At 36.7% G+C, this 27,019-nt stretch overlaps 1 protein-coding gene across 4 annotated transcripts in view; it reads left to right on the top strand.

The window, feature by feature from the left end:
- The window catches only part of TSC22D1 (TSC22 domain family member 1), a 132,017-nt gene that overhangs the window by 4,018 nt on the left and 100,980 nt on the right, over positions 1 to 27,019 (top strand). Inside the window, exon 1 of one of the 4 annotated variants that reach the window (XM_075918987.1) lies at positions 14,961 to 26,016. The exons of the other annotated variants lie outside the window; for them this stretch is intronic. The gene's annotated coding sequence lies outside the window, so the exon portion shown is untranslated. Of the gene's footprint in view, positions 1 to 14,960; positions 26,017 to 27,019 lie in introns of those variants that run through there. 4 annotated transcript variants of the gene reach the window in all.

The following is a 27,019-nucleotide window of genomic DNA, read 5'->3' as shown; positions in this document are numbered from 1 at the left end:
TGATACCTGGTTTGTTAAAAACACAGTTTATCAAATCATGTTTATACTGTGTTAAAATTCGTATATTGCTTCTCTTCTAAGGGAGTGAATTGTATTGATTACCCTCCGAAACTGTTACATGAGTACACTGTACATGTGTAACAAGACCTAGCATGGTGTGTACTTCATTATATTTTACTAAACATAGTATCTATAGCTGACTGGAAATGTATACTTTGGAGTGTGGTGATATACTTTATAAATATTTTAAGTTTTTTGGGGAGCAATTCTTAAATCCAATTAACTATCAGATTTATTTTTAGGTAACTTTACAAGCCCCAGTGTTCTCTAAATCTTGACTACATCATGGCTTGGTCTGCTGTGAATGAATGCCTTATGAAAGGTTTGGGCTTCCAACAACTGTCCACCACTTCTGGCAGTTTGGGGATGGAATGGGGATGGTGTTGGTCAGGAGAGGAGGTTATTTTGAAACGAATTGTTAAGACTTGTTTGACCCTGAACATTTCCTCTGAATGTTCTCTGTGACTGCTCCTCCCTTTTTCTGTTCTTTGAGCCCAACCGGAGGCACTTGCATGTTTTGTTCCTGGAATTTCCAGTGTAAATTCTTTCTGTTGCCCAAGTTGTTGAGCTCTGAACAGGGAGCATAGGCCTTTGAAATTGATGTACTTGTACTACAGTCTGTCAGATGAACCATCGTTAAACGTTGTTTAACGTCGTTAAACCACATTTTAAACATGAAAGGTTTGTTTTGTTTTGTTTTTAAAGGTGAGAAATGGATGTCTTAGTTTGTGTGTGCTGGTTTCTTTGGCAACGTATGCAGTGTATTTAGGTCACTTTCAAAGGTTTCTGCTCCCTGTACAGAATGTAGGAGCTTTGGCAACAGCCATCTATAACCATTATTATTTAATATTTAGTGTCACAGTTGTGTCTGGTAAATCCAGCTGGGATTTGGGCCCTACTGTAATTAGCTCTGTACAAATGCATATGAAAGCATGATACTTTTACCAAAGAATTTACAGTCTTAGCAGAAGAAATTCAATTCATGGGAGAGGTGGGTACCTTAGGATGAAGTTTAAATATGCTTGAAAATGTAGGAAGAAGAGGACATAATAGAAGGAAAGAATCAGGCTTAGGAAGTGAAAAATACAGTAGAGAATACAGTCTCTTGGTCGTCTCTAGCTCCTTCTTGGATGCCACAAGGAGAGGTGAGGGGTTCTTGTTTTGTTTTTAAATTTAAGTTCATACAATCATTTAAGGCATGAAAAATAGCAGAGAACACATTTGTCGCATTTGTGGTAGATACCAGGATCATAAAAGGTTAGATATTAATGTTAATATTATAGCAGCAGTCTTTGATACTGTTGATCATGAGATGCTGACATGCTTAAGGTACTTTTAGCCACTCTAAAATATCAGAGGGTTAAAAGGGGTAGCTTCTCATTTTCTATGAGGCTCTCACAGGAGAGGTCTCACAATATTCCATTGTTGGCATCCTTTCTTTTCAACAGTATGTGAAACTGGAAGAGGGGGTATTGAGATGTTATGGGCCTACTGTGTCCCCATTATGCTGATGATGCTCACTTTTGTGGGATTTTTTTTGTTTTATATTTTCCCTTAAAGAACCTGAACATTGCTCCAGAGATGAAAGAAGTAATAAACCAGTTAATTTAGGAGTATGCCTGTTGATATTAGTGGTTTTTTTGAGACACAATACGGGCATGTGACTGCATGCTAATTTTGAGAGTAGAAATACACGGTCTTTCACAGTTGGTAGATTTGTTCGTAGTTCTTGTAGTAGCAATAGCTGGAAATGGTGGCACCTTATACTTGGCTGGTCAAAGAGTGCGTCCTTTTCTCTCCCATGTGAGCCATGTACTGGTTATCTATGTCTTTGTCATCTCCAAATAAACTACTGAAATGTGCTCTTCATGTAGAGTAGAATATTACTGCAAGCTTTTAAAGACCTGCAGACAGATGAGACTACTATCAGTGTGCACTCACTGATTGCCAGTGAACTTCTTGTTCAAAGATACTGATTATATACAGATGTTCTAGCACCTGGCTATCTGAGATTGTCTCTCCTCATGTATCCGTTTTCAGAATATTCCATTAGTGGGAATGCTTTTGCTTTCCATTTGCAGATGAATTCTTGATTTACTGCTGAGGTATCTTCAGTACCAGATCCTTGCCTCTGGAATGCCTTTTCACTTACAATCTATCAGACCCTATGTCTTGTCACTTTCAGGAAATAATGCAAGCTGCAACTCTTTGGTCTGGACTTTTTCTTATCTTCACAGCTGCTGGTGTGGGGTATATGCATTAAATTAGATGCCTTCTATTTTGGGAAACAATATCGTTGCATAAATTTACTCTATGTACTTAAGAAATAAGTACCCTAAAATATGTGTAAATAAGTAAACTAAAACCAGGTGATTCTAGACTTCAGATATTCATCTTAAATCAGAAAATGTTGTGGATATGTATACGTTCCAACTGGTTCCAAATCTGACAAGGGAAAATGCAGAAGAAAAAAAAGTAATAGAATAATGCTGTGACACAACATAATTGGAATGGTGAAGAAGTTGTAAAATTCCATTGTGAGCATGCATCTGAAGAAATGTCCAACCTATGTAATATCTTGTGTAAATTGTATCCCAGCTTTCACTGGAGCCATTTTATAATTGCGTGTAAACTTGTGTCAGTGTCTTATCTTAAAATTGTTAACCTAGTTACTTATTTAGAGAAGTGACTTCACTCATTCCCGTGCCCTTTATTAGTATAAAGGCTGTTAAATACTCTGCTGGGTTATCTACATTCTTTTAAGAGAAGAGAGAATTTTCTCTCTCTGAAATCGTAGCTGGTATTTCCCCAATATAAGTCAGACTATATATATGAAAATGTAGCAGAGAAAACATAAAAAAGAACTTAAAGATGAACTCTCTGGCAGGATATCCTGTTGACAATTACTCTATAAACTTCAATTATTAATGAGCGAGGATAAAAGAAATGATGTTATAGCTGCCATGTTAATAAGGTGTTTTCTTTAGTTGCTATTCTTTCAGCCTGTCAGATACAGTTTGATTTTTGACATGTCAAACTCTAGAGTTTGACATTTGTCCTAATAGCTCAATTTTCTAAAATATAGGCAATCTCCTTTGTTTTGTGTTTAGGTAGTTTTTTTTCTTATCATGGTACATCTTCTTCATATTTTTTAGTTTATATAGTTGGTACGTGTGTCAAGTTTAGAGAGAGAGATTGCTTATTAAATAAGTCAATTTCAAACAATCTTCAGATGTTTTAATTATGGAGATTTTAGCCTAAAATTTTTTTCTTCATTCTTTTGCTTTTAATGCCCTTGACATCTTTCAAATAGGTAAACTGATCTTAATATTTTTCAGTTACATTTTCATGCATATAGACTTTGCATTGCAAAGTGAGTCAAGCTAACATCTTCCTAGGCAGTATGTTTTGAACACACTATTCAGATAAAAAGTTCATAATGGAAATCTATGGATGCAATAAACAACATAGCTCTGAGTATTCAGTTTACACGAAAATACAAAATTTAAATATATTGCAGTATTTGTACGAATTTTTATAGGTAGAGAGCTAGCTTAACTCACCCTTTTTTGTTTGAGTTGTTTCTTCATAAATGTTGCTTGTATTGATGGTAAAGATCAAACAAGTAAACCTTTTTCTATACTTGTTTTCTTCATACACTTGAGAGTGCTTTATGTATAAATCACTTTCACTGCTTTCTCTGTTGTCAGTCTGTGTTTTCAGGTGTTTGTGTGCATGTCTCTTTCACATAGCAACAGCACAAGGGAAACTATTTTGAGAAGTAGAAAAATGATTTTCTCCAAAAACTGGTATGTAGACTTAGACATGTGTAGTGCCTGAAATTATTATTTTTTGGAGTAGATTTCAGATTGCTGATATGTCTTTAAAATTGGACTGGTGGCTGTCAGTGAGAAGTTGGCCTGTGTATTGGCCCGAGGGTTCTTGAAATTATGGAAAGGGTGGATGGTTAAAGCCAATTCAAGTGAATTAAGCATGTGTAGAAAAAATACTAGCTGCAAGTGAATACAGTCAGGAGATAGGGGACATTTTACAAGAAAGATTAAAGTGTATATAATGTAGACTCCCAGGGACAACTGAACAAATGAGAGTTTACAGATGTTGCTAACGCACCTGTGGTAAGCAGGTGAGCTCACAGAACTGTGAGCATAGTATGAACCTTTCTCTTTTGAGGCACATTCTTAATGCTTTGTGTTACAACTTAGTGAATTTATATGGAGCTTGTTTTCAAACTGAGATTTTAATAATATTTTATACTTCGTTAATTAAAGTTGTGGGGGAACTGCCTGTAGCATAGTATTAAACAGTTTGTGCTGAGCTTCTGAATTTGAGTAAGTTGTAACACTAGGCTTTCAGCACTACCTTTGTTACAATCCTCCCATTTCAGAAGCTAAATTTATCTGTAGAAATTTGTCATGTATTTGCATCCCAGAAGAGCATGTTTGAGTCTTATTTTAATAGATTTTTCATAATTCAGTTTTGTTACTAATATAACAGGAAAAATATACTTTCCTGCTCACCAATAGAGTCAGACTGGCAAATAGAGAAGGTAGTTTTGTCTAATGATGCAAAGGGCACTCCTTTGCCATGTTATATTGACTAGCTCCGCTCTGCCCATTGACGTAGAATGGCAAGAATAGACAGGAGTGACTTTCCCTGTTATCCCTGCTTTGCTGGAAGGATATTTGTGTGAGGAGGCATCAGGGGACTCAACTCCATTCCATACAGCAACTGCTTTTTGAAAGAAGTTCCAAGTCTGTGTCCCAATTACTTCCTCCAAGAGTCATTGTTCCCCTTGTGCATGATCTGATCTCAGAGATAAGACTCTGCTCTTTCAAATGCACAATAAAAGCAGAGTGTGCGACAGTATCTCACACCTCTTTCTTTTGTTATGCATTAGGAGAAGTGGTCCGGTGAGGGAGCAATCCCTGGTCTTCTCGGTGAGAAGACTTGGGATACCAATGGGGAAGATGCTCTGTCACCTTTCATAGATGCATTGATTCTCATTCCATGATACTGACACATCAAGAACTGCTGCAGTTGGTACTCCATTGGCTCTGACAAAGGGCAAGAAGAACCAGCAGCTAGCAGAACATGTTATGGGTCCTCTAATGCTGTTAGTTAGGGCTGCTTGTCATAGATGCTGAGTACTATACTTTCCTAGCCAGTAACTTGATCTCTGCGGGGAATTTTCTTACATGTTAGGAGCTTTAGTTTTGTGTGCCTTTTTGTCATCTTCCTTATTATTAAACTGAATCATTCCTAGTTTGGTTAAATCCTTTGAATATATAAGAAGTAAGAATTTGAAGTTATTTAACATTGAAAAGCAGCCACTGAATTTTCTCAGAATTTTTTTCTTAAATTTAATTCTTGTGAAAATTTCTAGTTTGGTGAAATTAGAATGTGAAGTCCTATTCACCAAATAAGTACAACTTGTCAATTGGCAGTACAAAACATCCTATACTTATAATGTACCACAAACTTGAATGATTAGCTCCTAGCTAATAACATAGTATTCCTTTGGTGGAATTGCAAAATTACCTGGAATCAGTAAAATAGTGGGCTACTTGAACCAATATGAGATTGTTTTCATAAGTGTTAACTATATTGGCTAGCCCAGACAGAGTATAAGTAATAGTAAAGTCATCTACCCTGGAGAGAAAATGCACGAATGGAAGAGTTCTAGCAGGAAGGGAACAAGTTTGGGGGGAGGGGAGGGAAGGAAGATAGAGCAAATAGCAAATGTTTACAAGAACACTAGAGACAGTATAGCATTAAGCAGAAATATAAACTTCATGCTTTCTCATACACTGGGAGAGAGGCAATGGGAGGGACGATAATCAATTGAGAGAGTTTCGTGATACAGGTTGGACCTTGCTGGTCTGGCACCCTCTGCCCCTGACTAGCCCTGAACAAGGGGATTTGTTAGACTGAACTAGGGTTCCAGCCTGTCCCTGCTGCTACCTCAGACCCCTGAGACTCTCCTCAGCCCCACTGCTGCTGGGGCCGGAACACCACTGTCAGAGCTCCGGGGTCAGGGTTGGAAGGACAGGGCTGGAGCTCCCTGGCTGCTGTTAGGGCTGGAGTTCCCCAGCCTCTGGAGCCAGAATGTGGCTGGAGCTCTGCAGCTGGGGACAGGGACAGAGCTCCCTGGCTACTGCTGGGATTGGAGAGATTGACAGCTGTGACCAGGCTAGAGCTCCTCGACCGTTAGGGCCAGAGAGCTCTGCTGGGGCCAAAACTCCCCAGCATGCCATCTGTCCTCCATACACACACTCTGGGTTCCTGGCTGAGTTGCTGGTGCCCCTTATGGTGCGCCTGCCCCACTGCCAGACCTCCCTCTTTCTGAGCTCTGTGGTCCAGGAACATCCATGATCCATGCTGCACCACGGCTGTTGCCAGACCAGGGAGTCCCATTTAAGGGAGGTACAACCTGGAATAACTAATACAAATGAAGTAAGAAAACTATTCACAATCTCAAAACCTGATGATATAAGAAACAATAGCCCAAAGCTAAGGAAAGCAGAAATAAGAGTTCAAGCATAATTAGAAGGCAGAATAGACTACTATGATATATGATTAAAGCACTGTTGTGGACTTAAAAAAAAAGTCTAGAAGACATTTATTTCAATCATCTGGCGACAAGCTTTACAAAATATGTGGCATCAGACTCGATGACCAAACTTGTCTTTTCTGGTCCTGTTACCTGATTTGTACACTTTTGGTTTTTGGCCTACCATTGCAAAATGTTGACACATGTTAATACTGAAACTGTTGTGGTGTGAACATTGAAGTGCCATCAACTCCTTTCATGAAAAATCATCAATCAGATAGTAAATATCAGTTTTTAATATGGTTTAGGTTATGGTAGCAACTATATGTGAAAGACTTACTCTCCCAATAAGTTAGGAGGGAAGTTTTCAGGGAAGAGAATGAACAGAGCATGAAAGCATGATGTACCTTGCCTCTTGGGGGGGGGGGAGGGGGGGATTCTGGTATATGTGCTTGAAGAAAGCTAGTACATGTTGTAAAATTGGTATTTTTATTATTCTTTGTTTTTAATTTATGACTTGTTGGCATGCTAAAGTCTATTGAACAGGGATTTACATGACTCTGGCATTATGTAGGAGTTAGGAACCACATTTTGTATGTATGAGTAAAATATCTGTTCTTTGGGATCATGTTTTAATAAAATTAAAGTGTTCATAATTTTGCCCTGTATAATCATGAATGATTACAGTTATACTGGAACAGAATAATGATTTTCCATTATACAATTGCTGTCAATTATTTTTTAGTGACCTAGTCATCCCATTGCAGTCAGAATGTTCATATCCCAGATCATCATAGCACTCCATTAAAATAGGTCTTATGATCTCCTGAAGAGGAACAAATTTTATTGAGAAGTGACTCCTGACTTTTTTCCTCCTGCACCATTAATACACATTTATTGGCTGTTGATTATACAGTAATTCAGTTCACTTACTAATGGTGTTCATTTATTGCTTTGTACCTTTGTACCCAGATAGACAAAAATAGGTGTGTAAAGCTGTATATAAATAAGTGGCATAACTTTTTGAAATGTTAAGAACCTACAGATCCTATTGAAGTTGAGCTCCAGGTATAGGATAATTTTGAAAATCAGGTGACTTATGTAGGTGCTAAACTTTAGGTATGTAGACTTACAATTCTTGGCCTGAATTCATATTTTCTTAGTTGTGTGAATTCAGCAAAACTCTGGAAAAGTGGGGTGAATGTTATTGCCTTGTACAGAATTGTTGTTCATTACTGGGACAAATTCTGCCCTTGGTATCACCTGCACAGCCCCAGTGAAGGCAACAGTGGGTATTGTACAGGGCTTAGTAAGGCAGAGTGTTGGAAGGTAATGGGTTCGAATAGGCCAGGAAACAACATGGCTTGCTTTCTTGGCTAGCAACACTGCCAGTTTTTTAAAAAAGTCAATTTTGGAATCATTTAAATAAAAACATAAAAGCCAATAGCACCATTTTTACAGTAACTGAATATGTGCTGCAGGAAGTGAAAGCCTACCACACATTTGTGTGTAACTAGAGGGAAACAAAATCCTGACACCTGTTCAAAAGAGGTAAACTAAATGTGTCTGTTTAGGTACGGACTTTGGATTGCAACTAGAGATTGTATATAGCTAGTGTTCTTTGGCCCAGCCTGGTACTTCATCCTATGGAATATTGGGCCCAGATCTAGCAAAGCACTTTAACCATATATGAAGTCATTAAATGACTGACTGGCAAAGTTGTTCTGTATGTATTAATATTTCCTCATTGTTTTGGATGGCCAGTGAGAAGAAATTTGCAGGATATCTAGGAAGGCTGTATCCTAAATCCCTGATTTTCTTTCATATATAACCTAGAATTGTAAAATTCAGACTTTGTTGCTTATGTGAAGAAAATACAGAGCACTAGCCAAAAAATTCCAAATTAAAACAGTGTTAGTGGAATTTTAGGGATGAGATATCAAATGTGACAGAAAATTCTGTTGTGGGACTCCCTACAACAAGAGTGGGCAAAAGGATCTGGCCTGTGGAGGCCCTGCTGCTCCCCCAACCCAAGGCCAATTAAGGCCTGGAGGCAGGGGAGCACCCAAAGCCTTCTCTGCTCTGTCCCCGCCCTGCAAGCAGTGCTCGGCACTTCAGAGCACTGAGCGCTACTCGCGAGGTGGGGGCAGAGCAGCCAAGGCTTCGCGCGTTTCCCCCGTCCCTAGGCCTTAATTGGCCTGGGGACAGGGGAGCACGCGAAGCCTCCTCCCGCCCTGCCAGCAGCATGTGGCGGGGGGAGAGCGGAGCCTGGGGGTGGGGGAGTTGTGTGAAGTTTCCTTTGCCCTGCCCTGGCCCTGTGAGAAGCCCACGGCACCTCACAAGATGGGGGGAGGCTTCCTGCGCTCCCCTGTCCCCAGGCCAAGCCTCTTCTGGGGCATGGGTGCCTAGTGGGAAGGGGGGGTAAAGGGGCTCCAATCATGGTCTGGAGGTGGGGTAGCCTGGCCCCTTCCGGGATGGCCCAGGGCTACTTCAAATATTTTTTAAGTAGCCCCAGGCAAAAATTATTTACTCCTGGCCTACAACATTTACATCACTCTTTTATGAACGTAATATATTGTGTTGTCCAGCTAGCTGTTCTCAGTGACTGTCACTTTATTTAAAATAGTTAACTGAGCACAAGACACATGACCAGTTTAACTGCTGAAAATATTTCCTGCACATTCAAATATTTCAAATTGCATGCAATGTAAGAAAAACAAAAAGAATTACATCTGTGTTGAGTAGTCTATCTTTGCACAGAAATGAATATCTTCAGGCACTCAAATGAAAAGCAGCAGTACGTAATGGAAATACCTTTTTAATCATTGCTTTTCCTATGTCTGTGAACCCTTAGCTGTGAAATGCTAAGTAAAGGATTAAATCATTTTAAGAGTAAGTAGAATTTAGACAGACATACCTAATATATATGAATGAGGTGACAACTGACACTCATCATTTACATAAGAGCAATTGCAGAAATCACAAGGGAACAAAATTAACCACATTAAACTTGGGTTCAAACACTTGGAGTAACTTAAGATTTTTAGTATGTTATTTAAAACAATTTTAATTTTAAACTAGTGTTTGAAATGAAAATTTTTCATTTTAATTCCTTTACTCATGACCTGCCTTCATACTCCTTGGATTTAAGGAAGCCTTTAAGAGTGATGAAAATATCTTACCAACAGTATACGCAACTTCACTGTATAAACCAGTGCTTATTCTAAATTCCAGTCCTTGGCATTTTCTTTGAGCAACTACTATAAACAAAAATGTGGTATGATTAAGGTCAAATAGTCAGTAGATAGCATCTGAATGCCTTTTCTGCTTGTTCAGAAAACTTGAAAACTTCTAGTCCTTTTAAAGAGCAAGTTAAAATAACTGAATCAGAATCCAAATCTGTTAATTACTTGTTTGTGTATGCTAATTCTAATATTGTAAACGCAATGATACTAACTCTTGGGCAGACTCTTCTCACTGAACTGAAATCCAGAAAAGTTTCTTCAATAATCCTAATAGCCTTTATAAGAAGTCGGTTTACTTTTCTAATATCTCAATCCTGTACCTAATAGACACAGCTGCTAATTGTCATAGTTCTTGTATTCTGAATCAAACATTGAGTCCTGGGATGATGATGATGATGATGATGATTATTATTATTATTATTATTAGTTATAGTGCATAGCAGGCCTTTTATAAATGTTCCAAGGGCTGCTTAATTGGAAGGCCAAATCATCCATGGAGTGAATGGAAGAAGCAGAATTTTTTATAGGATGTAAAAGCCCATTTAGTAAATCTTAAGACATTTTCTGAGATTATTTTGAAGTAGATTCTCTCTAGTAGGATCATGCATAAAGCACAAGGTGGTGCAGGCTAACTTTGGATGTTTTGGCTGGTATGGATAACTTCTCTTTTTTAAAAAAAAAGATGGTTAACATTTAGACATTTATTTATTTCTTCACACTGGCTAACTATATATTTATTAATTCTCCATAATGCTTCATCATGCCTTTAATGGCAGTGTTATGGAAAGGCATGGAGGTTATGGAAGAACTTATTGTTTAATAGCCCGGTCTGAAGGCTTTTTTAGAGGTACTGAATGTTTTTATCTTCCCTTGATGTCAGTTGTATGTGAGGCTGCTCATCAATTCATAGCCTCTGAATATGTTTAAAGTCTGGCAAGAAAAGTATTACTCATAGTTGTATAAGTTAGTCTAGTAACATTAAAGATATTTTAAAACAGCTTTAATGTTTATAAACTACTTAACTAAAAATATTGGTTCTATCTTGAGATTGCTATACGTTGCCCATAGCTGACTTCATCTTTGGGGAGTTTTCAGGTTTAAAAATTAATAGGGGTCCATGTACATGTAAAATGTATATCAGAATATCATCTTTTAAATAAACTTGTTGGTTAGAGAAACAGGGGTTGATTTTTTTTTTTCATTTATTTCCGCTTAGTCTTAATCTCATCTGGTAAGAGCATAAAAGTTGGTACAAATTGAGTCTGAGGTGTGAGTGCACAGAACTTTAATCTGTAGAAGGAATTCATTATATGAAAAATGGGACAGCATAGTATACTGCCAGGTGTTGATTTCGTAGGTGTGAAATTATGAGTTGTAAATTTTTTTAAATGGTTCAAAGTGTGTTTGTGGAAGTCCTCTGCATTTTTATGTACCAAATTTATAGAAAATGTTTACAATTTTATATAGGCTGTAAGAGAGAGTAATTAAATTCTAAAGGAGGAGTGTATTGAAATATTTCAAAAACCTTTCTAAAACTGTTATGATATTACATCATGCTTAAGTGTTCTAGGTATATACAATTATTGATAGTGTCCTTCATGGAGAAAATATTAGCTAACTTAATGGTATGTGTGTTTTGGGTTGCAAACACAAAACCTGCAGTGTTAATCTTTACATATTTGTAATGTCTTTTAGAAACCTGACAGTGTCTTCTGTTTGAAAAATTTTATATATTTCATGAAAAGTGTATACATTTCTTTTCTGCTTCTGTTGTATATTTCTGAATGGTTTTGAAATTCTGTAACAAGTGGTACTATCTGTAGACGAGTGGCATAAATTTAAATGTTAAGGTTTTTTTGCCTACTTTTTTGTGATCTGTATGAGAGTTACTTTACTTTTAGGGCTATGTATCTCCCTGCTGCTGCTAACTTTTGCTGGAATACAGAGGGGGTTGTTACTCAGCATCTTAGTTGCCTTTAAGGGGAGCTAAAAATAATACATGAATAGAAGAAAAAGTTGAAGCAGTCCTGGCCTGTGTTGGGTCCCACACTCCACCTCTGCCTTTTAAATGTAGTAAGAGCTGGGGTGGATAAACTAAATCCCTTTACAAATGTGCTTAAAAGTTTAACAGAACATGTAGACGAAAAGAATAAACTGTATTTTAAATCACATACTTGAAGACCATTTTTTTCTAGGGATGTAAAAGAGTAGTCGATTAGTCAACTACCCTAGTCAAATTGACTACTCATGTTTTCCCCCTTCCCTCTGCTTGCTGTCTACATGTATTCTGTTAATCTTTTAAGCACATTTGTAAAAGGGCGTAGATTATCCTCCTTTGATGGCATCTAGACATCACACGGGACGTGAAGGGGCTAAAAGACAGTACTGGGCCCAGATAGCCTGACCTGTCTAGACCTGCAGACCTTTAACTGGGGAAGGGGATGAAAAGGGAGCAGCCTAGCTCAGGAGGGGAATGTCTCTAGGGGGGAGGACAGGTCTTGTCAGGAGCTTTTCAGACAAGACCCTGGAGAAGCCTACTCAATGGAGGGAGTTTGCCTTTTGAGCTTGGTTGGGGCTGATGGTTTTGGTGTGCCTTTTTTCTTTTGCCTTGTATCAGTCTGGAGGCCAAAGGAGAAAGGCAGCAAGTAGGTCATGACTCAAGGAGTGCAACTTGGAAGACACCTATGGGGGCCAGACAGAGTTGACCTTTCTAGGGTCTTGAGTTGGAGCCTTGTGGAATGGGAGGGTCTGGGTTCCCCTGCCAATTGCTCCTATCACAGGAGGGATGTAGACTTCCAATCTACCTATCATTAAGTGAGGTACTGGAATGCAAATCCCATCCATGGTGGGAGGGCGGAAGGCAACGCTTAGGATGTTAACTGCTTGGCCACCTTATCTACCAACAACCCTAATTCACCACCATGTAAGAAAAGGACACTTGAACATTAAAAATTGATGTTCTGTTTTTATTCTTAAGTACTGATGCCTATTTAAACTCATTTTAAAAAATGCTGTAGTGATACAAGAAAAGTACTCTCTATTTTAGTTTCTTCTTCAAGAATAAATGCTGACTCAAATATTAATCCTAGAGGAAAATGTGGAAAAAGACAAGATACGTGGCCAAGACACCCCCAAGAAACAGACTGGAAGAGTAGATTGTTTTTTAAAACTCCATATATTAATAAATGAGGTTTCTCTCAAAGTGAAAAGGAAGATCTTAACTTATAAAGGACATAATGTTAGTTCTGTATAAACAACTTTTATAAAAACAAATACCAATATATATATTGCTACACATTTAATTAACATGAAAAATTTTAAACACTTTCCCTTGTAATGTTTGAAATAGAACTTTAACATGAAGTTAATTTTCATTTCCGCAGAAGAGAGAAATGCAGAAAAGAAAGGAGGGCATAAACAATAACAAATACATTGAATTTTAAAAGTTATTGCATTTAAAATGATATGGGGTATTAGTAGCAGACAGTCATATTGTAGATTAATTTATATTGCATGTTCCTTAAATAAACTTGTTAGAATTCTGTCTTAATGAACTTGCCCAGTGAACAAATCAGTCAAATTTTGCTCTTTTCAATTATCAAAATTCTTCTCAGTAAATTTGTGACTGGTTTATATTTATATTCTGAAAGAAGATGGAAAGAAATGATGGAATGTTACCTGTGATTCAGGAAAAAAATAAATAGCTGCATGATCAAAGGTTTCAGTCCTATATAGTTCTTATGGGGAAAACAACTACTGAAGGCAGTTGAAACCAAGTATATTATTGCTGATGCATTTTTTTTAAACCGTAGAGCTTCTATGAATGTTAGGCAATTTGTTATATTTTTCATAGTAAAATGTGTACATGCAGAACTTTCAGAGATTTTTCTAGAACTTCAGTTTGTATGGTGGTGTTATGCAAGTGTATCTCTATACAGCAGATAAGATTGTCTGAAGTCTTAGCACAAGTTAAGAATTTACAATTGTGTGAAAAATATAAAAATTACAGAGATTGGGACTCTTATGAAACATTTGTAATGCAATAGTTCAGTTGCTTCATTAGATATTTCTTATGTTAAGAAATTCTAATGTTTAGGCCTGTCACTGGCAAAAGTGTTTGAGTGCCTTTTTATTTCAGCAAATTTAGCAGCCTTGAAGTGAAGGACTAATGCAGTGTGTTTAAGGATTTATTTTTTTAACTAGGTGGAACTTGGAAATATTACTCACTTTAGTATCCCAATGCATTTCTCTTGTCTCTGCGGGAAAATTGACTGGCATATCTATAGTGGAATTGTAATTCTTTTATTTAAAAAACAACAAATAGTCTGGTAGCACTTCAAAGACTAACAAAACATGTAGATGATATCATGAGCTTTTGTAGGTACAGCTCACTTTGTCAGATGACTGGAGTGTTGTATGCCCAGAACAAAAATAAATAGGGGAGATAAAGGGGGGGGGGGGTGCGGAACAAAAGAGGCAGTGGGTATATAAATATCAAAGGGAAAATGGAGCTGGTATGTAATAGGAAAAACTGATAGTCAATAAGCACCTAAAACCTGGATAGTTAAAAGAAGCAGATAAGGCCCATTAGTTAGCAAATAGAGAGGAAAAGTAGTAACAATTATTTCTTAATTAAACTAAATTTAAAAACTAATAATTCTTTTATTGTTACCATGGTTAACTTTCCTGTGTTTGACATACTCTTGTATACATTTTCTTGATGTGTTTTTTTTTCTGAATTACAACAGCAAACACCATAAAGTATCTTTTCCCCTTTCCTTCGTATGTTCTTTCTTCAGGCTAGTGGCCACAGAGAATAAATATAGTTTAGTATCTCTCAGAAAAATATTTTGTTACTGATGAACATTAAGTCCATGCAGTCTATGGAGAAAGAAGTAAGATGAATCCTCTGTGTCTCACCATGAGTGGCATGAAGTAGCTTGATTTCTCTGCTACAGCTGTAAGTGGTACCTGAACTTTATTTGATTTTTTTTTTTTTTTTTTTTTTTTACTGAAGATTCATTTCTTGAGCAATGGATATTTTTATTCTCTCCTTTTTGTATTCATGTAAGACAGATGTAAACCTTCCTGATTATTGTTTAAATATGGACTTTCACCATATCAGTACTCTATTGTTTGCTAGTCAATTTAAAATACTGTTTGTGTGATATCACATGAAATTCTGTGTAACTGAATAGAGGTGAAAAATACAGGTTATTTGTAGGTTCAAGCTGGTAAGGAAGTCAGTCTTAAACACCGTATGTTAAAATGGCTGCACAGGTAGCTTTTTTGGTTAACTAAACTGTGTGTGTGTGTGTGTGTGTGTGTGTGTGACAGGATGGATGAATGTTATACAGATTATCATAATTCTGTTGAAGTAGTTACATTTGTTCATAAAAGCTTGTATAAAAAGAATTGTTCCAGGGAAAAATGGACCATGTGCAACCATATTGACATTCTCACGCTCCTGTTGAAGCACAGACCTTTACCATTTGAATCAATGGAATAACTGGTAGCAGTTATCGTATAGGCTATTATCCTCTGTCTGAAACAGCCTCTATGGTGGCAACAAGTACAACTTGCTAGTGGATTTTTGCATCTGTTTGCTAGATAGCAGTAGAATGCTGAGACTTGAGAATGTTGGATTCACTACCGGACCGTAGAGGGATATATGTTTTGATCAGCTATAAATTGTTCTGTTCCTGTACCTATTCTTTCCCTCCTTCCATCGCTTGTATCCCTGTGTCTGTCACTTCTCCTTCACCTCCTTGGCTCACTACCTCTATGCATTCAAGTCAGTTCTTTTCTTCCATGCTCCATCAGTGGCAGCCAGGGGACTATTGAGGGCACAGGAGAAGATAGTATCCCTGCTCTCAGATCCTGAGCTCAGCATTATAGGAAAGAAGTCTTGCTCAGCCTCAAGATGGAGCATGCATAGTCTTAGGTAAGCTAGAGCTGTGTGGGGCTGGAGTTAGAGTTGGCATCTATATTCTCCAAAAATTCTAACAAGCCCCTAGGTGTTTGAAAACTTTTTTCTTTTCCAGACACCTATAATTCAGCCAAGTTTTTTGTTGGATTTTCCTGGAAATGGCAAAATGTGTATTTCTAACATCAGGTCTCTTCTTTTCCCCTGCCAGATTTTTAGCCTCTTCTCTAAAGCATGATGGTACTACAACTTCTGAATGAAACAGCTGTCAGTACTTTTTAACCTAGAGGAAAACTGTTTTTTCCTAATCTTGTTCTTGAACAAAGTGGTTTTAACTGATACTTCAAAATAAATAAATACAATAAACATAAATGAGTTTTGGCAAGATAAATCTTCATGCTTTCATGAAGGGTTAAGAGGAAACTTTCCCTAGGACAGGTTGCTCATACCCACTTTTAATAGTTTTCTTGTTCTTGCACTTGAATCTAAAGCTGCTTCTATTTGTAGTTATTGGAGACAGTGCAATGCAGTGATCTGGTATGATAACTCTTAGGCTTCAAACTACAATTAGAAACCAGTGGAGTCATAACTCAAAATCTCAGTTTTGCCAAGTTGAGAACACAGGCTCAAGGTAGGTGAGAAGGAGGGGGAAATAATGTAATGGGATGAAAAGGCAAATTCATAAATCATGATTTTTTTTCCTATTCAGTTGTTTATAGATTTTTAAAACAATCAAAACTGGACATTTAGTAATTAAAAATCAACAGTCACTCAGTGACACAATATGCTGGTTTTATGTAATAATAAGGTTGAAACTTTGTTGGATCTTACATGAACAGAAAAGTGGTACCCCAGACAGCTTTGTACTAATGTGTCGCTACAGAAATGTCAAAATTAGTGCTCTTGTGTTAAACAATATGGCTGAACTAAAATATTATCATTTATTTACACTTTTTTGCTCAGGAAGCCATTCTTGTGCTTGAAAAATGTCATTGTCAGCCCGTCAGTTGCTTAAAATAGTACTTTAGACCAGGGCCACTCAACTTTGGAAGCCCTGGGGGGTCACAGTGGCACACTCAGTACATGCCAAGGGCCACAGCTTAAGTGTGATTGCATATATATGCAAATAGCTTCTTTCACACTGACTGGCATGAATACAGAGATTAAGCCTTAAGCTGCAGCGTCAGACCCCAACATGGCCAGTGTGAGCCAGTTGGAACCTCTGAGGCTCTACCCACAAGACTAAGCAGCCAGCACTTCCCACAATGCCTCAGTGCTCCCATCACCACCTCTCGGGGGCTAGAAACGCAGATACCCTGTTCCCATCTTTTCAGCCAGCCTGTCTGCTTGCATCTTTCAGTGCTCGCTCCACCTGGGAGAGGCCTCACTGTTGTGGAGCATGTTCCCAGTGAAAGCCATGTTCAAAGGATCCTACCCATGGGCCACATGTTGAGCCTTGTGTAAATGCAAAACTGCACTGCGGGCCACAAACAAACAGGCCGTGGGCCTTTTGGCCAATGGGCTGCGTGTTGAATAGTCCTGCTTTAGACACTAAAGCTATAACTTTGAAGTTCCACTGGAAAACATCAAAGTGGCCTGTAAAAGAAAAAATATTGTGGACAGTATATAATAAGCTTTTTTCAGTGTTTTAAGAAATATTTTAAACTTCTGAATCTTGTTACACTTGCTCAAAATTAAATTGTTGTTTATAAACCATAGACTATAACTTCCTCTTTAAAAGCAATACTTCGATTAAAAATAAATAGGGGTTAATTACATTATAATTGCAAATACTTAATTTTCTGTTTTCATAAATTTATTCAGGGCAATTAGGCATAAGTAAATACAAAAGACAAGGGAAGAAGCTCCATCAGCAGGGTGCAAGGACAAAACGTTAGGGACTGGGCTTCTCTGCTTTTTCTCTATCCTATATCCTGCTAGATGCTTGTATGACTACTGATGGGATCCACAGCAGCATACAGATGGTCAGAGTCAAAAGACTCCATGTCTCTTTTTTTTTTAAATGACCTTCAACGGCTCATCAGTTGTGTGCATCACTCTAACTCTAGAAAGATGTTGAAGAATTTTTGAAAAAGTGTGCAGAGTTTAATAACTTTGTTAATTTTAATTTAAATGACATTGTCTTGATAAGATCTTTACCATCAAGAGTCAGTCACAATGGTGTGTGGTCAGAATGGTCAGTCAGAATGACCTTTGGTCATTTTGGCAGAAGAATGTTTATAGCATAAAACAGAATGTGTATGGTTTGCCTCGGTGTCATGATCAAATGAGCATTTTATAGAGATCTTAATTTTGCTTCCCAAAAGTGGTAGTTCTTTCACCTACTGCTAGTAGATATTCTTCAGTTTTCATTGAATGCTTGAATCCAATGCTTTGTGTACACACAAAGGAAATGTGGGTGTCAGACAAATCTCAGGAAGAATCCTTGAGATAAAATATTGAAAAGGAAATTCTTCATAAGGGATGTAAAATGTGAATAGTTTAAAATACTACTTTACATGAATTTACAAAATACTTAATGTTTATGGGTGAAGTAGAGTAAGAACTGCAAATTGGGGGATAAGGGAGAAAGCAAATTCATGTGATAGCATTTAGTCTATAATTTATATTTTGTTATGGTTGAAAGAGAAATACACAGATTTTCTAACTTTGCTATAAGAAAGTTAAGGAAAATAGTTTTGAAAAACCGTGGTATCAGATTTATGTAAAAAGGCATATTAAAAAACAAGCATCCACTGAAACATACTGTAGTGTTTCTTAACATTTTTTTTCTGAATTTAAATTCATTGTTCAGAATCTTCTGTATTGTCTATATGGCTAATTTACTTATAGGAAAAGAAATTCACTCAATTCAGGAAACGTAAATGGAACAGAGTGGCTTAAAAGTACTGGATATATTGAATACCCTTTGGTTTTTTTTTCCCTGAACACAGTGACTTCATAAAAGTTGTTTATAGGTTCCAGGATTGACTGCTTTAGGCTCCATATTGTTATCAAATATATTTTAAATCTACTGGTATACTTAGTAATTGATACTAGGGATGTTTAAAAGCACTTAGTATGGTAACTATACTAAAAATCGTAGCAGTTATGCATGCTGCAGGCTCTGCAGTATAAAGCTCACTGCAAAGCTTCCCCGGGAGCAGAGCGGGCAGTCCTTGCCTGCCCAGCTCCTGAGGAGGAGTCTTCGCTGCCCTGCCATTAACCAGTGAGCATTAGCTTATTGGTTAAACTCTACTTCTTCAAGTAGCGTCCGTGTGGGTGGGCCACTGTAGGTGTATGAGTTCATTTTAGAAATGGGATAGTGCAGCCTTACCTAATAGATGAGTTTGAGTATAAAGTTTTACCTTGATATTGGTGAGATATTGTGGCACAGGTAGGCTGAGTTTTTACATTGTTTGGGGAGCCTTAGAAAGAAAGGTTCAGATCTCTGGGATACAGTATGTTTAAGAATATTCAAGGATGCCACTAAAACTGTAATTTTATAAATCTTAGTGGCATAACATTTTTGTCACTTAAACAATATTGTTTCAGTTTAAACAATGAAAAGTTTATATAATTTGTTGAAGTAATTGAAAACTTTATACACACAGGCAAGCCAAATTTTTCAAACAGTTCAGCATTTTAAAATCATAAAGTTAGCATGGGCCCATTCAGATCTGGCATGTCAGGAAGGAACTGGGACCCATCCATTATTTTTTTCCCCCCTCCCTGTAACTGTTAGATACATCAAATCACTACAGATGGAATTAAGTTCAGGAAAAGGGAAGTTAGGCAACTTAAAGACTAACAGGTTTATTTGGGCATAGGCTTTTGTGGGCAAAAACACACTTCATCAGATATTCCTTACTTAACAACTAAATGATGAAAACAAGAAATATTTAAACTTGATCCATCTCCCAAAATTAAAATCCATCTCAGATTAAAACAGACCCTCTGAAACTGGTGCTTTGGAAAAACAGAGATAAATGTGCTATCTTCATTTCAGTACAACAGTTGGAATCTCATTAAGTATCCTAAATGAGTGAGCCCCAGACTACAAAATTTCAATGTTATTTCTCTCCTTTTTCAAGTTTCAGTCTTTGTTTCCACTTCAGAGGTGATGAACTTCCTTCTCTATTCACCCACCTCACTATCCAGTCTAAGAATATTGTGAGATCAGGCGCAAAATGTCTCACTTGCAATAGCTACTCCACTTTCAACATCTATTACTTTTCCTCATTCAGTATTTTCTTTTCCTTCCTTGTGTCACTGTACATATCTTCTTATTCAGTCCCTTTTTAAAATCACTTCTTCCTCTGAAAACAGGAGTTCAAATAGAGCCATTCCACCCCACCCCTCTCACTATATCCTATATTCAGTCATTACACATTTTCTCCTTCTTTGTCCAAGTGCTACTACAGTTTTTTTATATATGACAAAATATTGAATTCATGTAAGCTTCTGCATCATAAGCAGTCGTGCCATTGTTTAGTATTGCTTTTTGTAGTGCATTAAATTTATATCTCCTTTATAGCTTGAAATTTATAATTTGACTACTTCAATTAACCAAATCAAATTAATTGTAAGAACTAAAACACAGCTATAATATTTCTTGTGTTATTAAAACTTAGTCTGTTATCCTAGTGCTCACAGCCTCCTTGTTCTTCCTACTTCAGGACCCCTACTGTCATCACTATCGCTGCTTTTAGTTAACTTCTATTTGTCATTAGATTTTATTTAATTTTTTTGTTCAACATATTTTTTTCTACCCTCTGAGTAGTAATGGAAGAGAATAGAAATGAGGAGTCAGAGTAGAGCAGTAGCCTGATAATTCTGACTCAGAAGAATTGCACATAATAACCTGTTTAGTTTACTTTTGCTGTCTGCCTACATGGCATTCAGTTCCTCTTCTGTTCCTTGTAAGGAAGTAGAAGAGTGCAGTAGGAGAAGTTGATGTAGTGAAGCCAGTAACTTGGATGTATGTTAATGTTCCAATCTCTGTAGTAGTAACATACATAAGAATTCAGAGCTTGTTATTTTTGTTCGCTTTGTTCAGCTGAGGAGCAGATCAAGGAGGGTGTATTGCAGCCAAGAAAGTGTTGGGAGGATTGTAATATCCTCACTTAAGTACATACAAATTCTTTTGGCGGATATCAGAGGCAAACCTCAATACAACTTGGCATTACACATCTTCCTCCTTAAAATCCTACTTTAACCTTAATATTCTGAAACACCCCCACTCTACATTTTTCTATGCAAGTTGCTTGAAACAGTATCTTATCTAATTTTCCCATTTATTATTTAATAATAATAAAGTGTAAAAGATCCATGCTCTCTATTTGTACATCCTATTTGGTTTGGTTGGTACCTTAGATTGTCACTTGAGATTCCTTCTCTTACAATGGTACCATGAGAATGAATTATTGGAAATTACATTAATCCTCATTACATTCATTTAGTAAAGATGTCCTCCTCTAGTGAAATAAATTTTATGGGCAACACCGTCATGGACAACAATTATACCAGAAGCTTAGGTCAGAAGCTGAAGATTGCAGTCCCTTTTTAATGGATCAGCCTGATACTTTTGATTTCTGCGGTAATGTGTCAACAAAATCCTGTTTAAAATAGTTTAAAATCGTATAAGAACTTGGGAGGACTTAAAGTGCAAAATTATTATTAGAAGTGGGAATTTTGCTGGCTTCTAGGAGAAATGTGCTTATTGGCAAGACAGCGAACATAACCTATCTATTTCAGTTCCCTTTGGGTATGCTTTTTTTTAGGTTGTTTTTTCTTTGACTTTCATACAATACTGGATATAAATGTATGTTAGTCAAACATACCTTTGACTTCAAAGAACCCTTTGAACTTAGGTTGGTAGTAGGTAGAGCCATATAACAAAGGATTGTCTCCCTTCAGGTATTCTAGAGTCTCTTCTCCTTCCAACTATTGTGCTGCGAGCACTTACCTTCAAAGATTCATTTTAGAATGCCATTGAGACTTTTACCTATTTTTGTGATTGCCCTTACCAGTAGTATATCAATTTCTTAACTTCAAGTTTCGTTGTAATTTTTTAAAGTACAAGTTGAACCTCTCTAGTCTGGAACTCTTTGGTCCAACATCATCTGTGATCTGGCATGATTTTAATTAGCCGGATGTCCACTTATGAGGGTATGACCAAGTTTCCCACGGTCCCATAAAGTTTGTTTACAGCCACCAGTCCTGACTCTCAGGGCATGTCTATACTAGGAAATTTTGAAATTACTAAAATGGACTTAATACCTGCTTTAACAAAATCAAAATAGTGTGCCCACACTATGGGGAAGCCTTGAAATTAGTCCAAGGCAGGCTCTGTTAATGTGGACACGCTACCTCGACTTAGAGCCCCAGGAAGCACTGGGGTGTAATTAGTTTTAACTACCTGGGAAGTAGTTATTTCTAAACAGCATTAATGTGGACACTCCAGTGCTGCTATTTCAAAATTAGCGTTATTCCCCAAGGAAAGCAGGAGTACAAGTTTTGAAATAAGTGGTCTATTTCAAAATTAATGGGCTTGGTAGTGTGGACACTCCGTTTATAAATTTAATCTAAGGGGGAGGGTATTTTGAAATAACCTACTGTAGACCACGGTTCAGTGTCTGTGCTGTTGTTTAGCTCTAATTATCCCCTAACTGACTTCTAAGAGCCCAGGAAGCAGTGGACATGTTGATAATGCTGCTAGACAATATTGACCTCCCGTTGTCTGGCAAATACTTTGGTTTGGTACCAGTCAGGTCCCGAGGGTGCTGGACTACAGACGTTCAACCTGTAATTCTATCATTTCCAGTTCATATTTTATGGTTTCTTTTGGCTGGTATTTTGTCCTGGCTTAAGTGGGAGGATGCCTCTGAAAAATCAAGTTCAATATGTCTCAGGATGGGCACTCAAAATTAGAGGCACTCAAAATCAGTTTCTACTTTTGAAATAATCAACCTTAACTACTTAGAGGCATTTTGCAGGTTAAACGAGAGAGAGGTTTTAAACGTTTGTATTTGAAAACTCTACAGTGACATTCCTCTCTTGCCTCAAAGAAATTACAGGCTACAACTTTGAACAAAAAGCAAGCAAGGAGACGGAGACTTAGATTTGAACTAAAATGCCCATGGAAGGATTTAATTCCCTCTAAGTACTTTATTCCTATCTCTGTTTGTGAAATACTGATGAAGTATTTTAGATTTGCAAATCACTGAAGTAAGGCTTAAAAAGTGCATTGATTTAAAAGCTAAAGTTTTTGTAAATTGAGTTGATTAAACTCTTTGAACTGTGGCACAAGTCAAATTATGACTTGTGTTCAGAATATAATGCTTTGGTTATAGCTTTAAAGATGTTTCTGATTTGACTACTTAAATCTTACTAGTCCAGTCCCTTTAAGCGGGCATACATTTTAAACGTTTAAACTCATACATAGGGTAATTGATTCTTGATGGTAGTGTTAGAAGAACATACACTACAGTTATTACCCAGAGAAGCTCCATTTTGAGATTTAGGGTCCTTTTGGCAAAAAAATTGTTCAGCACAGTCTTTGCTTAAAATAAATATTTGCTCATATATGCGCTGTAGTTTGAAACTAGAGTAGTTTTTAAATATTTGACAAATAGGAAGGTCTATTGAACTAATTTTGATTTATCTTTACACAAAGTAGTACACCCATTGTGAAGGCCCTGATCATACAAGAAGCTCCATATAGACAGCACCTTACTCCTGCACAGGATGTTATCAAAGTCAGTGAGGCTCTAGGTGGTTATTGGGTTCTGCGAGGACAGAGCATATTAATATAAACTTTTAAACCCAGATCCCATTTTAAATTCTTGTAATATTAATTGAAGTGGTGCCTCAGTCTTAAAATAATGTTATTTCTAATGCTTAACCTAAGTTAAGTAACAACTTAAATTATGGAAAACTTTCCTCAAATGAAATTAAACAACTTTAGTTACAACAGTTTGAGGGGTAGCTGGGTTAGTCTGTAATTGGAAAAAACTTTAAATACAGTGACTAGTTCTGTAGTACCTTAGAGACTAACAACAAATGTAGCTGGTATCATGAGCTTTTGTGGGCACAACCAACTTCTTTAGCTACAACACTTTTTGTCATTTAATGATTAATGTTAGAGAATCTAAACTCCTCCAAGAAGTTCATAGATATACAGGGATGTTCTTAACTTAATATTATGGCAAAATATTTCACTTACCAAAAAAAGTATGTGGTGTTGGTTGTCTGTTAGGTTGCGTAAACTTTTATAAGCTCAGTTTGGCTTAACATGCTATTCTGAAGAGTAATTCTAAGGGACCTCTTGCATTGTGACTTGTTCAGTAGGAAAGGGATGAATGCACTCCCCTGTTTGTTACAGCAAAACTTGTCATAATATTTTTCTAGACCCAAAATACTTGTGTGTTACTCCAGTCAGGTTCCAGATTAACCTGTATAGTAGAACAGTGTTTCTCAAACCGTTATCTGTGCTGTATGGCGAGTTAGCTGTCATATCCAGCTGTTAGCTATTTTTAAAGCTAGTTAAAATATGTTAATATTTTCCTTATAGGACTACTTAAAGTAAGCAATAGCTTCTTTATTGGCCAACTGGGTTTTGAGAAATTATAAATGGGACGAGGTTGTGCTCCATGATATTGTGAAAGGCAGGGGAAGGTGATTTATGAAACCAATTCTGTTACTGTGAGCAAAGTTTTAAAATGTCTTAGTAAAACATATGCTTATTGACATGCCAAAAACCTAAGACACCAGAAAATATATCTATGCTTACCTTTAAAAAAAAAAAAAAAAAAAAAAAACACCTTTCTGGCAGCTGTTTCTGTCTTAGTAGAAAGAACCATCTTTTTTCAGTTGCAGTTAGTATTAGTATTCACTACCTGTTTCACAAACTTTCAACCTGAGATCAAGATTATTTGCCTCAATTTTTTTAAAGTAAATAACCAGGGATTAAAAATGTATATATTCAAATTAATACTTTGCATTGGTAAAACTTTACATGTCAAGGTGGTTGGAGTTAAACATTTTCCTTCCTTGATAACTGATATGCTATATATTTTTACATATAAAAGTGTGTAAGCAATATGATCTTTTTGTATTTTTATACTTTTTTTGGGTTTGAGATGCTTTCACAGCAGAAAACATTTCAAATCAAACATTTTATAAGTATATATTTCTACTGCATTTTTCTCATTTTATCCTAATTTGCTAAACTCTCTTAACATGTGACTTGGATGAATGGAGAAATGACTTCTTCAGAGGCACCAGCGAACACTTTTCAAGGACATTTCTGGCACCCCTTCCCCTAGAGACTGAAAGCATCCTTCATGGCAGTTACTTTTAATTCCATGTGGAACACGCCCCTCACCCTACAAGACTGTGGAACAGACTGTTCAAAGGTTTGAGAGCAAACACATACTTGCTGTTGGTAATGAAAGGCAAGCAATTAGTGTTTTATTCTTTAAAATAATGGGAAAACAAAGCAGCAACAAATTAAATATGGTTATACCACTTTCAGAAAGGAGTGGAAGTATTTAAGAAAAATCTTTATATTTAACTAATGGCAGTTGTTAAAAATCATGTGGTATCTTGATACCAAAAGAAAAGCAAAGTCTTGGTTACAGTTAGCTGAATGTTTGATGCTTCTGAAAGCTATATAGAATTTACATTTTACCTTCTCTGTAATGTGTTTGAATTGGCTGAAGTTTAATGAAGTATTGTCACTTTCATTAGTTTCCTACTAAAAGTAATTGCTACAATAATGTTTCCGGAGAAGTCAGGTCGGATAGAACTTTCCAAATACTTTTCATCCACCCTGTGGTTTTTTTTCCCAACCATCTTATAACTATTGTAGTGGTTTTTTTTGTTTTTTTTTTAAAGCAGTCCCTGATTCTGCAGCTGTATTAATGCATGCAGATGCTTGCAGATATGCAGACTTTCATTGATTTCAATAGAATTCCCTAGGAATGTAAGAGTTTGCCCAATCATACCCCATTGGTGGACTGTAACGTTATTTGGCATCATATACATAAACAAGTTGTATGCTTGTCTTGTGTGGATTATGTGTTCTGCTTTATTTTATGTGAAATGCACAAATAAGTGGTCATTGCTTTTTTTCCCCAAGTATTTCCCGGCTGAACTGGCCACTTGAAAAAAACATTGAGGGATTCTTGATCCTAACAGCTGGCCTTACAGTAAGTCACTTTTTGGAACTATGATGTTGACCATCTGATTTAAAGCAGTAAAGGAATTTGAGGTACAAGAAAACATGCTCTTGGGTTGCAAGAGTTGATGTGAGATGGTTATTGCTAATGTTTTTGTCTACCAAAAAGGCAGTGACACAAACTGTGGTTTAATTGGCAAAATTCTTAAGGAATATTCTTTATTTTACTATAACTAAGAATTATTAAACTTTATCTGGACAAACAGCTTTGTTAGACTAGATCAAGTTAAAAATTAGAATAATTCTAAATTAAATCTTACACCACATAAAACATGGTTTAATTGTATAGGCTCAAAACATAACGTTGGTCATGTTCTGGTGATTGGTTTTGCTTCATTAAGTGCCTGCAATGCAATTTCCCTTAGTGAACTGAATAGCTCGAGCCTGAGTTGTCACATGTATCCTGCTTTTTTGACAGCACTTTCATACCCTAAGCCTAGGTTGTAGGTTGTTTTTGTTTTTGTTGTGTTGTTTTTTAAATTTGGAAGGGAAAATTACATTCATGGATTAAAATCCTCTACCTATAGAAGTAGGATAGAGGGGAATAGCTCAGAAGTCCGAAGATGGGATTTTGATGTTTCTTACTCTACATTGTTCTTGTTTCTTTCATTTTATTTGGTGCTAGGTAGGAAACCAATACCATTAAAATTATGAGGAAAATCTAAAGTAGATCTATAATTTACATGTAACGTACACTTAAGCTCCTACTTTAGGTATATCTTTTGAAGTGTCCCAAAACGTTAATTTTAATGCAGAGCTCTCCATCATAGTGCAGGTTGTAATTTACTTCTAAAATTTTACTAAAATTAAAACATGGCATCAAATAACTCTTTCTAGTCTTAGAGAGGTTTAAACATCTCTATTAACTAGTAGCCTTTCGCTTCTGATGAGAACCAGATTTCCTTGGGAATCTTCTGGTGGAAGATTTTTCATTAAATAATGTAAATGCATATTTTGAGGCAACTTCAGCCTGT

The sequence above is a fragment of the Pelodiscus sinensis genome, chromosome 1 (genome assembly GCF_049634645.1).
Source record: "Pelodiscus sinensis isolate JC-2024 chromosome 1, ASM4963464v1, whole genome shotgun sequence".
In the NCBI taxonomy this organism is placed as follows: domain Eukaryota; kingdom Metazoa; phylum Chordata; order Testudines; family Trionychidae; genus Pelodiscus; species Pelodiscus sinensis.
The sequence above is the reverse complement of the archived record's forward strand: the minus strand, read 5'-3'. Positions and strand labels throughout refer to the sequence as shown.